Genomic DNA, 13,310 nt, shown 5'->3' on the forward strand with positions numbered 1-13,310 from the left:
CTTATCTCTGTCACCAAACAGTGGCCACATATAGACTACTGTGCATAAATTTGGTCACCTGGTTTTCAAAAGGATTAGAATATATTGGAAAAGGTCTAGAGACGATTGAATAAGGTGGTTTCTGATCTCTCGAATGTTGAATATGAAGACAAATTGAGGAAATGTAAATTGCAGAAACCAGTGGATGGGGGGGGGATATGATCGAGACATATAAGCTATTAAGAGGTTGTTACCAGATTAACGTAGATGATATTTTACACAGAATGGGGAAAAACAAAGAAAACAAGAGGTCATTCGTGGAAACTGTATAAGGAAGGTGTGAGCAATGGGGTGAGGAGTAGATTTTTTCCATGGAGAGTGGTGGTTGATTGGAATGCATTACGGGAGAGTTTTGTGAATAGATATCTAAGGCACGGTATGATAAACTGTGTGTGGGACTTTCATGAAGGTCTGATGATAATAATAACAATAATAAATAATATATTATGCGATGTTTTGAATATTTTTTTTGTAATATGTTAATTAGGTTCGTTAGGAGAGCCAGTTTTAGTCGACATTAAAGAGGAACACAAAACTCCCCACGAAAATCTGTCATGTATTTGTCTAAAAAAGAAAATATCTAAGATCACGTATTAAAATGTACACATTCATTGTATTATTCATCGACATCGATTTTATAATTTCAGATAAGTATTATTTCAATATATTTGGCGATACAGTTTATTATTTTAAGCAAATAAAGTTTAAAATTAAGATGTCATTTTCTCATTTTTATGAATTATTAAAATTTTTATGTATTATGCATTTCCCTATTTTATTATGGACTGCAACATTAACCCTAATACTAAATAACAATTTGTACGACATAAGATAGCTAAAACAGAAAAAATGAGAGCGCAAATTTTAAACGAATGGGAATAAAAGTTAACTTACCACCATTTATTTCGACTTTATTATTTCTGCCGATCATGACGGAATACTTTTGCCAGTATAAAGTTATTCCATATAAACAGCGTAAACAACAAAATACAGTAGTAAGGTAAGCACTACACTAATTTGTACGGAACATGATGAATGCCAGCCAAAATTGCGTTTTATTTTGTTGATAGGGTGCGCTATTTCATACGCTGAGTTTACATATTCATATACAGTACTAATATTATTTTATAAATTCATTTTAATGTTTTCTGTCCATGCGATTAAATGGTTTACTAAGATTTTATTTGATTTCAGACTGATATATATATCAGTCTGAAATCAAATAAAATCTTATATATATATATATATATATATATATATATATATTAGAATTAAAGAAAATTCATTTATAAAAATGAAATTTAAAATTATGTAAATCAAAATAAATAAATAAAAAAAATTGAATCTTGCAATAACCACGACAAATGGTTATTGCAAGATTCGACATTTCAGTAGTACGTCGATTAGTGAGATGTTACGTGATAAATAATAATTATTATTATCATTATTATTATTATGACGAACACCTCTTATGGAAATATCGCCTTTAACGATCCATTTTCTCCTAGTGGAGAAGATGGTTTATTATTTTCTTCAAGTTGGAGGAAAATGGATCATTGATTGTAAAGCAAGCACTTCTCATGTATAATAATTTTATTTCTTGAATCCTGTATTCCATGAAATCTCATAATAAATAAAATAAAACAAGTAGCGAAGGATAGCGAAAACCAAGCGGTCAAAATAGCGAAAAATAAATAAGGAAGAATGAAAATAATTTCGTAGTTATAAGTAGAATAAATTAATAGATTTGTTGATCTAACCTAAAAATGTGTATATAATAATAGTTACATATATATTCTCTTATTATTAATTTCACTTCAGCCCATATCCTTTCCAGCAGAATACTTATTCATTACATTTGTAACCCAGCAGAAATTGCCACCGCAGGCTTCCTGAGAGACCGGGTATTCACCTTACCTCCGAACCGTCTGCAAGTAGTGTCATCAATATGAGTTCTCGCCTTTCCTTAGATTCTATGATGAAATGATCAATGATCTTACGTTCATTGGTAAATGTTATCTCGCCTGATTTTTTAAAATTGATTTTTATTTCTTGAACTCTTCTTTCCCACCGCTAATTATACATAAAAATGTATGCAAATGCATTCTAGAATAATTGTGTTTTAACAGATTAAATTATTCAATATGATTAATAATTATTTCGATATCTATTTTTATATTAGTGAAATATATTTCTATTTCAGCATATAATATACATACTTATGTTGAAATATTATATCCGTAGTTTCGGAATATCTCAAGTTATCTTTAATTTCCAAAGAGTTCATTTTTTAAAAATAAATTAAAAATTAAAAAATAAGTCTTTCACTCCCTGGAGGTCTCAGATGATGATGATGATAATAATAATAATAAAATGTAAGATTGCCAAACATGACTCAATGAATTTATCACATAACTCTGAACCGAAGTGATACTTAATAACTAACTAACTAAAATTTATTCATAGTATTTAGAATATATACATGAGCACGAATGTGCATGCGTGCATATTTATGTACATTTACATACCCATTAACCTATAGTAAGTATAATAATCTTAGCAGTATATTTAGCGTTTATTTTGTTCACATCTTTCGAAGCCAATGTTTGGCTTATATGAAGATGTTTTAGATGCTATTACAGTATATAGATAGACTATTAATATTTTTATAGCAGATACACTTTATATGCTTAGTACTATTGTTCATTATTGTTAGCATGTGTACAAAGTACCGATATATGTATAATTAAGGTTTTATAATTGTTACATTTCTGATATATTTATTATACAATGCTGAGGGCATTCCTTTTTTTAGTGTACGTTATAATAAGTTTTATTCAAATCTTGGTTTTTTAATAGTAGTACACTTTATAAAGGGTAAGGGTATAGATAATAATAATAATAATAATAATAATAATAATAATAATAATAATAATAATAATAATAATAATAATAAATTATTATTATTATTATTATTATTATTATTATTATTATTATTATTATTATTATTATTATTATTATTATTATTATTATCTGTTTTATATTACTAGATTGCTATAACTGTGATAACATAGTATGTATTTTTTTATTTTTTTTATTGCAACTTTCCGTCCACTCAACCATAGATGGTTTTAATTTTTAATACGGAGTAACAATAATAGTTAATAGTAATAATAATAAGTAGTATTTAATAAGAAAGCAACCTTATGTAAACGTTCTCGGAGTTATCAACAACAACAATCAGAAGCCGTTTTCGGGAAAATCAAATAATAAGCCAGGGTAAATAAAACAAAATATACAAGGATATAGTTCATTAAAAAGTTATGAACTGATATATTTAAAAATAATTTTTATTACTCAAAAATATACACTTTTAACTGCTAAGAAATCAGCAATACTGTACCGGTTTATAAAACTCTCTTTGCTTTAGAAAAGAGTGGATAGAAGCTAGTTTCCTAATCAATTTATCTAATTCTAGATAGCAGTGCGACTTGAAGTTTTTTCTTTCTTTCTTTCTTTCTTTCTTTCTGTAGTTGCAGAACCAGCACATGGCTAAGTGGGCCTATTATTGACACAGTTTTATCTTCTGGTTGGTCGCCAGCTTATCAGAAGAAGTGCAAAAACTTGTTAGAATATTTACTACCAGAATTTCTTAGTTTTTAAATACGGATAATTATTGAAGTTGCTACTTAATCGTTTACGTTGCGTTGAATTACAGCCTGTAACTGTATAATAAGATTAACAGAGCATGTATTAAAAATGAATAAATAAACAAAAGAGAAGAATCTTATTTTATCTCTTGAAAATTAAGATATATAGCATATAAGTGAATCAGTAAATAATAGAGTGAATGTCAAACATGCTGAAATATGAAAATAGTACTTTATGGCGATAGATTGAATGAATGCCGTAGTAGGTAACACTGCATTACAGTTATATTTTTATGACGATCCCGCCCACGATAGGTTATTAAATCTATAACTGCCGTGGATGACCCAAGAATTAAATAATAATCTAAGAATCCAGTTCCAGAGACCAAAAATGGTATTTTTTTTCAAGGTCACTTTAGGCGTCCAGTCAGGGAGGGTGAAGGAAAATCTCCCAATGTGAGAACAACACACAGGTCATGAAATACTTTATAACATGCTAAGTTGATAGAAGAATTGCAGTGAGATCCTAGCAAATTAATTAATGATATGACACTAGAGACGCATAAAGGAATTTAATTTTTTTTGTTTCACGTTATGTTTTTGTACCATATGCAGATACTATTCATTCACAATCCAAATTTATGAACTGAAAAAATAAGGAGTTATCAGTTTGGAGTCATTAAATTGATAATTGTAGATTTTAGTGGGTCTAGGCGAGTTGCAAAATAAACAACTTTTCTGTCTATATAAATAAACAGGGAAGGGAATAGTAACAACAGTCGATATACATAAAACTGAAGCATAGTTAATCACAGAGGATAGAAGTACATTTTTAAATCGTAGAAACTTCTAATAAATAAAAAAAGAATTAAAGCATATATTAATGTATGCATTAAAAGATGTTTACACCAATAAGACGAAAATTTTTAGCCATATTAGTTATTCAGTTTAAAGGTGTGTACGAAAAAAAAAAAAAAACTTAAAAGCAGGAGTTCATTTGACATGGCGATCCCTCTGTTATCCCTCTTCGTAATTGAAGGCGTCAATTAATCATCACATCAATAGCATTTGAATTATGACCTTTCAATCAGTTATTTTTACTAATAGAATGCTGTGATGATAGATGAAAAAAAAAAAACGGTTGTACCATTTTGCATCTTTATTTAGATTCGATTTCACTTCCTCCTCAGTTGCACCATATTTTAAAATCGTATTTTACAATACAAAATTTCTGTTTCCTTTCACATATAACCTACGCTATTTATTTTCCAATTGCTAACAGAAGCAAATAAAACGATCATCATTTGATTATTCATGATTGTTACGGATAATATCAAGTTTATAACAATATTTATGCTGTGAAAAATGAAATATTTATTTGTGTATTCAAAGATATGTGTTAGAAAAACACTGAAAATTTCAAAAAACCAGCCAGCTGTGGGAATTTGTTAACTGCATTCCCGATGCTTTTTATCGATAGGTTATTTCTGGTCTATCTTCGCCTCAAGTCAGGCGGCAGTGTGTACAACAAATACTATAATCAGAAATGTCTTCCCGCACTGTTAGTTGGACGCCGTTGCAGACGCCCAAACGAAGCCATTAACTGCTGGCGGGGTCACAGCCAAGTGCAGACAAATCGCATAATTTTGTTGGTTCTCGTTATTCATATTTCATTTTTGGATAAATTTTTGTTATATTATAGATGCAATCGCTAACAAATGATTAACTGAAAAAAAATATATGTATACATATATGTTTGCATTTAATCCCATCCATTTAAAGAGAAATCGGTTAATAACGTGCATTTGTCTGACGTATATATTTTCCGGTGTGTCTGATAAAAACGTATCACGGAGGGGAGATCAGCGGAAATGGCGTAGTGTCTGGAAGAGAACTTAAGCGGGGAGACGAAGTGTATACTTTGCGCATGAACTAATTTTGTAAATTTTCTTTTATCTCGATAACTAGAAATATCTACTTTAAAATGACTAAAAGTTTTCAGTTTATAATATAATAATATTCTGCAAAATGAGGTTATGTGTTCCTGGTTGATAACTGAACTCAGTTATTACCTCTCATTCTTCCCCATTTTTCGCCTCCAGCTATTTTTGAATGCTCATATATACTGTACGTGAATGTTCTTCTGCCAGTACCAGTTTTCACCCATATCAAAAATTCTCTCTTCAGTTAAAACATTTTTTGAAATGTCTAATTAGTCTCGAATATACTTCAGAAGAAAAAAAATATTTATTAATAACATATGTTTTTTAAATCTTCTCTCTTAGAATATATTCCTATAAATATTACTCGCTGAAAAAAGAAAAATTCTTTTAAAATACTCGTATCTGGAATTAAAAAGATATTTTCCCCTTAACAGTTCATGAAAAATAACTTAATCAGTCATATATCGCAAATACATATTACTTTATTTTCTAATAATTCTTTTAATGTAACTTTCCTGATGATTATATTTTTAATTAAAACAAATTTAAGGAAATCATTTCCCTAATGATATTAGCTTATAGAATATTGCATATATTATGTAAACATTGTATATATTTATATATTATGCATGGTGTATACATATTATGACAACTATATGATATATGATTCGCACATTATTTTACTGTGTGTGTGTGTGTGTGTGTGTGTGTGTGTGTGTGTGTGTGTGTGTGTGTGTGTGTGTGTGTGTGTGTGTGTGTGTGTGTGATTTGCAAGGTTTATAGAATTACAGTGTAGGGCCAAAGGCCAAATCGGGAAAAAAATCTGACATTTTGATGACTAAGTCTTAAGCAGCTTTGTACGTTTGTTTGCCTGTATGATTGTTCGGTTTCGATTATTTCAAAAACACAATTTGTTCTTTTAATTCGAAAACGGCTGGGATGGCACATTTTCTCATATATCAGTATCTTCACTATTATTATACACCGTACTGACTGTTTTGTTGCATAATTTGCAGTCTTTGATTATGAGGATTATGTAGATGAATAAGGCCGATTAATCCCACATACTTCGAAGCTTGAGTTAGCTTTTATGAAGAGAGTGGGATTAGCCTTCACTATTTATGTTGTTGTTACTGTTTATGGATGGGATGTAGGCATGGATTCTGGTGATTTGTGATGTGTATATTAGTGTTAATGGTATATTAACTTTGTTTGTATATTTTCCAGAGTTCGTGTTTTAATGTTCAGTAGTTGTCTATGTGTTTTAAATTTCTTGGTAGGTTGTTGAGAGTGAGGGTATCTGATGTGATCTCACACAAGAACCGTGTGAGTTGTTGAAGGATATAAGGATGTAGATAGTTGTTGTGGATCGTGTTATACGATATGTGTCTCTGTTGTTTCGATAGGTGATGTTAAAGTAATTGCTTAGTAATATTATGTAGTATTTCAAGTTTTTAATACTCAGGATTCTGTGTATCGCCATGTGCTGGTCGGATATTGGCTATTGTGCATAAGGTGTCCAACTCACTGTTGACACAATTTTTCTATGTAATATTTCTAATTTTGTTAGGTGGCTGTTTGATGTGTTTACATAGACTGTTATACCGTATCTGAGTAGGGATTCGCAGATATCGTAATATAGGAGTTTTTTTTTTATGTTAGATGGAATAATGTCTTTTACTTGGAAGAGTTTCGCTGCGATGATGAGGAGTTTGGTATGTAGGTATTCTATATGTTTTGTCCATTTAAGGTGGCAATCTATGTAAAGACCAAAAAAGGTATTTTACATGTGTTACAGGTTTGATTTAAGGACATTGGCAAGTTTTTTGTTGTTAATGCAGCGGTATGTGTGACTGTATCAATAGCGGTGCGGGGCTTATGATTCTCGGGTTGTGTATTATTAACATCTGTGTTTTGGTGCTGTTAATTATAATTACATTTTGGTAGAAGTATGTTGTGATTTCATTTAGGTCTTGTTGTGCTTTGGAGAGAGCCGTGTTGATGTCTGTGTGGATTGCTAGTAGTACGGTGCCATTGCGTACTGAAACATTTAACTTCTTATGGCCAGGTTATGAACATCGTTAATGTATATGTTGAATACAGTGGGCGATAATATGGCGCCTTGAGGGACACCGTATTTTGTTTGTATACCCTGGCTGTGACATGTACCTATTTTTGTTACTGGTGTTCTGTTTGAGAGATAGTTCCTGAACCAGGAAAGCTTGACTTAACCAAATACTTTGGTTAAGTCAAGCAGTATAAGGACGGCGTACTTGTTTTTATCGAGAGCTTTGTTTATTGCGTTGGCGATGTCTTCTAATAAAGTGATGGTGCTTTTTGTTTTCTGAAAGCCGTATTGGTTTTGTGAGATGATGTTGTGCTTCTGTAAATAGTTCTGTAGTCTGGTGTGTGTTATTTTTTCTAGAATTTTTGAAATGACTGGTAGGGTAGCTATTGGTCTGTAGTTGTGAGTCGTTTCTTTTACCATGTTTGTAAATTGGCGTAATCATTCTAATTTTTAGTTGTGTAATAATGCCAGTGTCGAATATTATGTTCACGAGTCTCAAAAGTATTAGATTTATTTGTGGCAAATAATCCTGGAGTGGTCTCTGGTTTCTGCTGTAAGAGTGCTTTCAGTTTCTGTTTTGTTACAGGTGGAAAATACATAGTTTGTTGTTGACTTTGTTTCGGTCGTTTTTTGTTGATCGTTGGTAGATTGTTTTTTTTTTTTTTTTTTGAGTTGTATGATATTGTTTGTGAAGGCATGGTTGAATGAGTCTGCTAGTTCCTCTTGGTTTGTATCGTGACCGAAACGTTTTGCAATAAAATCTTGTCCTAAAGTTTTCTTTTTTTTTTTCGAGTTACTAATTCGTCAAGTGCAGCCCATGTTTGCTTCATGTTGTCGTTATATTCCATGAATATTTGGAAGTAGTAGTGTCTTTTTTTTGTTCTGCGAATTTTCGTTGTTAGTTAATTTCTTGTGTTATAATGTTTGTAAATGTGTGTTACTGGGTAACTTTTTAAGTTTTTTCCAATGATTTTCCTTTACAGTAATACTATTTAATATGTTGCCATTTTTCCAGGGATTATTGTCTGTTTGTCGCCTCGTTTGTGTATGTTTTGTTGCTTTTTTGTATATGTCTGCCAACTTTTTTGGAAATTCTCATATAATGTAACAAGATCATTTATTTTAAGTAGTACAGGAAGATGGTTTAATGTTAAATCTGGTATTAGACAAGGATGTATATTATCCCATCTCTTATTCATTATCTATATGGATCACATTATGAAAGAAAGTGGTATTAAACCTGATATCAAGATTGGAGATGTTAATGTCAGCTCTTTGCTTTATGCGGACGATGTTATACTTCAAAATAAATCCGCAACAGGTCTGAAGAATTCCCTGACTAAATTGAGTAACTGTTGTGCTAGATGTGGTATGAAGGTCAGCAATAACAAGACAAGGACAATAAAAATAAGCAGAATCACTGAGAATGTTAACTGCGTTGTGAATGGAGAACCTGTGGAACATGTAAAACATTTCAGCTACTTAGGCACGGTTTTTAGTCAAGATGGTAAATTAAATATGGAAATAGACAACAGAATCAACAAAGCTGGTATGGTAGGAAGTCAATTGAATAAATTGATATGAAATAAGAGAGAAATTAGTCGGAACACTAAATTTGCTGTATACAAGAGAGTGTTCAAACCAATTTTAACTTATGGATCTGAGAGCTGGGTCAGAAGTAAAACACTTGAACCAGAGACTTGTGACTGCAGATATGAGAGTCCTGAAAAAGATTAGGCGCACGAACAGATGACATCAATGGCAATATCATATTAAAAATGAGGATATTGGGAAAGAACTTGACATTTCAGCATCCAGGAATGTGTTAGCAGATCTAATCTCAGGTGGGATGGTCACTTAAACAGAATGGGCGAGGAAAGATTAGTAAAACAAGTATTCTCTGCAAGGTTGGCAGGAAAAAGACCCAGAGGAAGACCAAGATATAGGTGGATTGATACGGTACAAAGTGCCTTAGACGATAGAAATATAAGATCTGATAATGTTGGAGTCTTGACAAGTAACAGACTGATTTGGAGGAAAATTGTAGATAGGAAGTTAGTAATGATGGAAATTTTTCATGTAGTACTATCATATCCTGTACACCCCCTTGAGGGTAAATGGTAGGAATTCGATGATGATGATGATGATGTTACAGGATCATTTATTTTAAGTAGGCAATCCCAGTCTGTATTTGTTACAAGGTTGTCGACAATGCTCTTTATCCATGCTACCGGTTCAAGTTATCATGGATGCGAAGTGCGTATTAAAATTTAATACCATTGATATTACATTGAAATATATGATGGATACGAAGTATATGGGGATGCGTATTTGATCCATAATGGCCGGTGAGATGGTTTAATATGATCGAGTTTTGTCGAATTTTGTGGTGGTTGGAGGGGGGGGGGTAGGTAACGTAATAAAACGAAGTTCAGACAAAGTAGTGATCGCAACTTTGACGTTAATTACTGATGATGTATATGTATGGTGGATGGGAGAACGTATGTTGATATGATCAATGCATGATTGTATTAGTGATATGTTGAGTATTTCTTCTCTTGTTGGAGAGTTAATGGTAGGGTTTATGTTGTACTGACAGTATATCAAGGTATGTGTTAGTATTTGAAGAAGTGTGGTCAAGAGTATTTATATTAATGTCTCCTATTAGGATGAGCCTATGTGTTGTGTGGGGTTCGATGCCGCTTAACCATGCTTCTAACTCATGCAGAAAACTGAGTTGATTATTATGTGGGGGTCTGTATATTCTTTTATTGCGTATTTGATACTATGTTTGTCGCTATTTGTGATTTCCAAAATTATGTCGTTATCAATGTAAGCCAGTGTTTATTTATACTTCTTATGTTTGTGTGTATGATAGTGAAATCGGTATTGGTGAAAATGTTGTCTGACCATTTCTTCAGAGTCAAAGACCTTGAAGTTCATATTGTCAGACTGGATATGTTCGCCTATGTTTGAGATCTCCATTATATAGTTTTTAAGCGATTTTTAATCTTGTTCTTAAGGATGTGAAGAGTTAGTGTTTTATATTGGTAGTCTGTGTAGGTCGGATTCTCATGCAATTATATAAACTCGACTGTTGTCATTCTTTCTCATAAATATCTGTGAATCCTTAGTCCATAGGCATCCTTAGACATCATAGGAAGAGTGAAATATCTGAAGTGGCAATTGGCTGGGCATATTACTCGAAGGCAAGATCAACGATGGACAAAAGAAGTACTGCATTGGATTCCATGAAAGGAAACGATCACGACGGCGACCGAAATCACGGTGGATTGATAATATCATTAGATTTACAGGAGTGCATTGGAAAGGAGAGCCATGGACAGACAGTTTTGGCTAATCTTGGAAAGGTCTTCATCTAGCAGTGAATTGATAATGGCTGCTGCTGCTGCTGCTGCTGCTGATGATGATATATACATAGATTATATATTTTACAAATTTTGCTGTAAATTTTTAAATGCTGTAGTTGTAATAAATGGACTTTTTTCTTTGTGTTGATCCCAGTTGAGGGATTTCAGCTGTAATATCTCAGCTTGTATCCTCGAAGCTTCTTTATTAAGCTTATCTGAAGATGACACCGGTTAGTTATTGTTTATTGGTTTGATTGCTGTTTTCGAAATAGACTGACATTTGACAGATCTGATATTTACCAATAATAATAATAAAATAATTTTTTTAAGAAGTTTCCTATTTTATTCAGTACTGCTATGGCTTTACATAAAACTATCTTTATGCTCATTTGCTGGTACTTCCTTTGCCAACTGAAGACGTAGATTCTTGCTGGGAAGCAGACCGACGACGACGGAGTTCTTCAGAGCGTTTTTCTTTAGCTTCTTTAGATCTTTGAGCAAGAAGATGTGCATAGTCGTCTGCTTCATCTTTACGTTTCTGAGCGGGCTTACTTTTGAGGGCAAGTCGAGGGCGTTTCCTTTGGAGCATAAATGAAGTAACAAGGTGTTGAATTTTGGGAGCCTTTGTTTTAGGTTTCTTTCCTTCTTTAGGAGGAAGTGGCCTACTAACAACATACTGATGAACATCATCTTCTCTTGACAAGTTAAATAGTCTTCTAATTTTGCTAACTCTCTTAGGTCCAAGTTAACGAGATGTTACTATCTGTCAAACAAGGAATATATTGTTCACCTTTCTTAATTATGACGAAACATAAAACACTAAGATTGGAATCAACAATGCATCCCCTTACATATTTACGTTTGCGTTCTCCAATGCGACGGGGGTCTATAACATGAATGACCTTTTTAGAGAACAACAACCTTACACGCCGTGGTGTTAGTACACCTTGCTTCATTGGGAAACCCTGTTCATCATTGCCCCCACTAATTCTTACTACATAATCTTTCCATTCATCTCCTAGGGTATCTGCTTCTACCTCCTGTCCCATTCATTTCTCATAAAATATCCGCAGCTTCCTATCATCATCAACTTCAATCAGCTTCTGACAGCCAGTTGCAGGATATCAAATATTTAGCCTCATTTCTAAAAACCTAAAAAATACCTCCATGTAAAACAGCATACTAAAAGAAGAACACTCAATAGCCGACACTGTTCAACGAATAATAATAATAATAATAATAATAATAATAATAATAATAATAATAATAATAATAATAATAATAATAATAATAATAATAATAATAATAATAATAATAATAATAAATCTAAACGCTGAATCTACATGCCGAACTGGAGCTCAGTGCATGTCAAAAATATGGAATATATTTTAATTTCATAAACCTGCTAAATAAAATAACTGAAACAAAAGTTTCGTATTTTCATTATTTAACAACTTGAATTGTTTTTAAATATGATTCCAAATGGCGCTTTTTGAATACGCTAAAACTATTAAATAAAAAAAGGTGGATGGTGCTATACCATATACCAAAGTTAGAAATGTATAATTGATCGATTTATATATGGTCTTCGGGCCTTCAGTTGGATTTAAGTTATTAGATGCTCTTGCTCTGCTTTTTTACTGCCCTTACTCTTGATCGGTACATAATCTTCTGTAATCCTCAGACTATATTGTTGTGTGTGTGTGTGTGTGTGTGTGTGTGTGTGTGTGTGTGTGTGTGTGTGTGTGTGTGTGTGTGTGTGTGTGTGTGTGTGTGTGTGTGTGTGTGTGTGTGTGTGTGTGTGTGCGTGCGCGCGCGTGTGTGTGTGCGTGCGTGCGCGCGCGCGCGCGCGTGTGTGTGTGTGTGTGTGTGTGTGTGTGTGTGTGTGTGTGTGTGTGTGTGTGTGTGTGTGTGTGTGTGTGTGTGTGTACAATTAGTCCACTGCATTCAGGTCACTTTAGAGTCCATTGCTTCTCCGATATTCATGACTATCCAGGATAAAAAATACTACTTTACGGAAGAGAAAAACATTTCTATCTCCGAGCGACACCAATTAACTCACCATCAATGTATAGTCCCTCTGTGTCAGAAAAATGTTTCTCACTTTACATGACGAGAAGCACACCACGTCGTTTCAAAACGGTCCATGGCACACTGCTCTTCTAACTGCGCTATTTGATCTGGGACATTAGGAAAGATACCAACCTCTACCCTAACACTGCTCACTTATTCTCTTCTT

General features: G+C 32.7%; 1 pseudogene; it reads right to left on the reverse strand.

The window, feature by feature from the left end:
* Positions 1-11,456: 11,456 nt before the first annotated feature.
* LOC150098960 (small ribosomal subunit protein eS6 pseudogene) lies at positions 11,457-12,223 on the reverse strand (annotated as a pseudogene).
* Positions 12,224-13,310: the final 1,087 nt, after the last annotated feature.

The sequence above is a fragment of the Typopeltis vanoorti genome, chromosome 15 (genome assembly GCF_054136105.1).
Source record: "Typopeltis vanoorti isolate ZY-2024b chromosome 15, IOZ_Tvanoo_1.0, whole genome shotgun sequence".
NCBI lineage: Eukaryota > Metazoa > Arthropoda > Arachnida > Uropygi > Thelyphonidae > Typopeltis > Typopeltis vanoorti.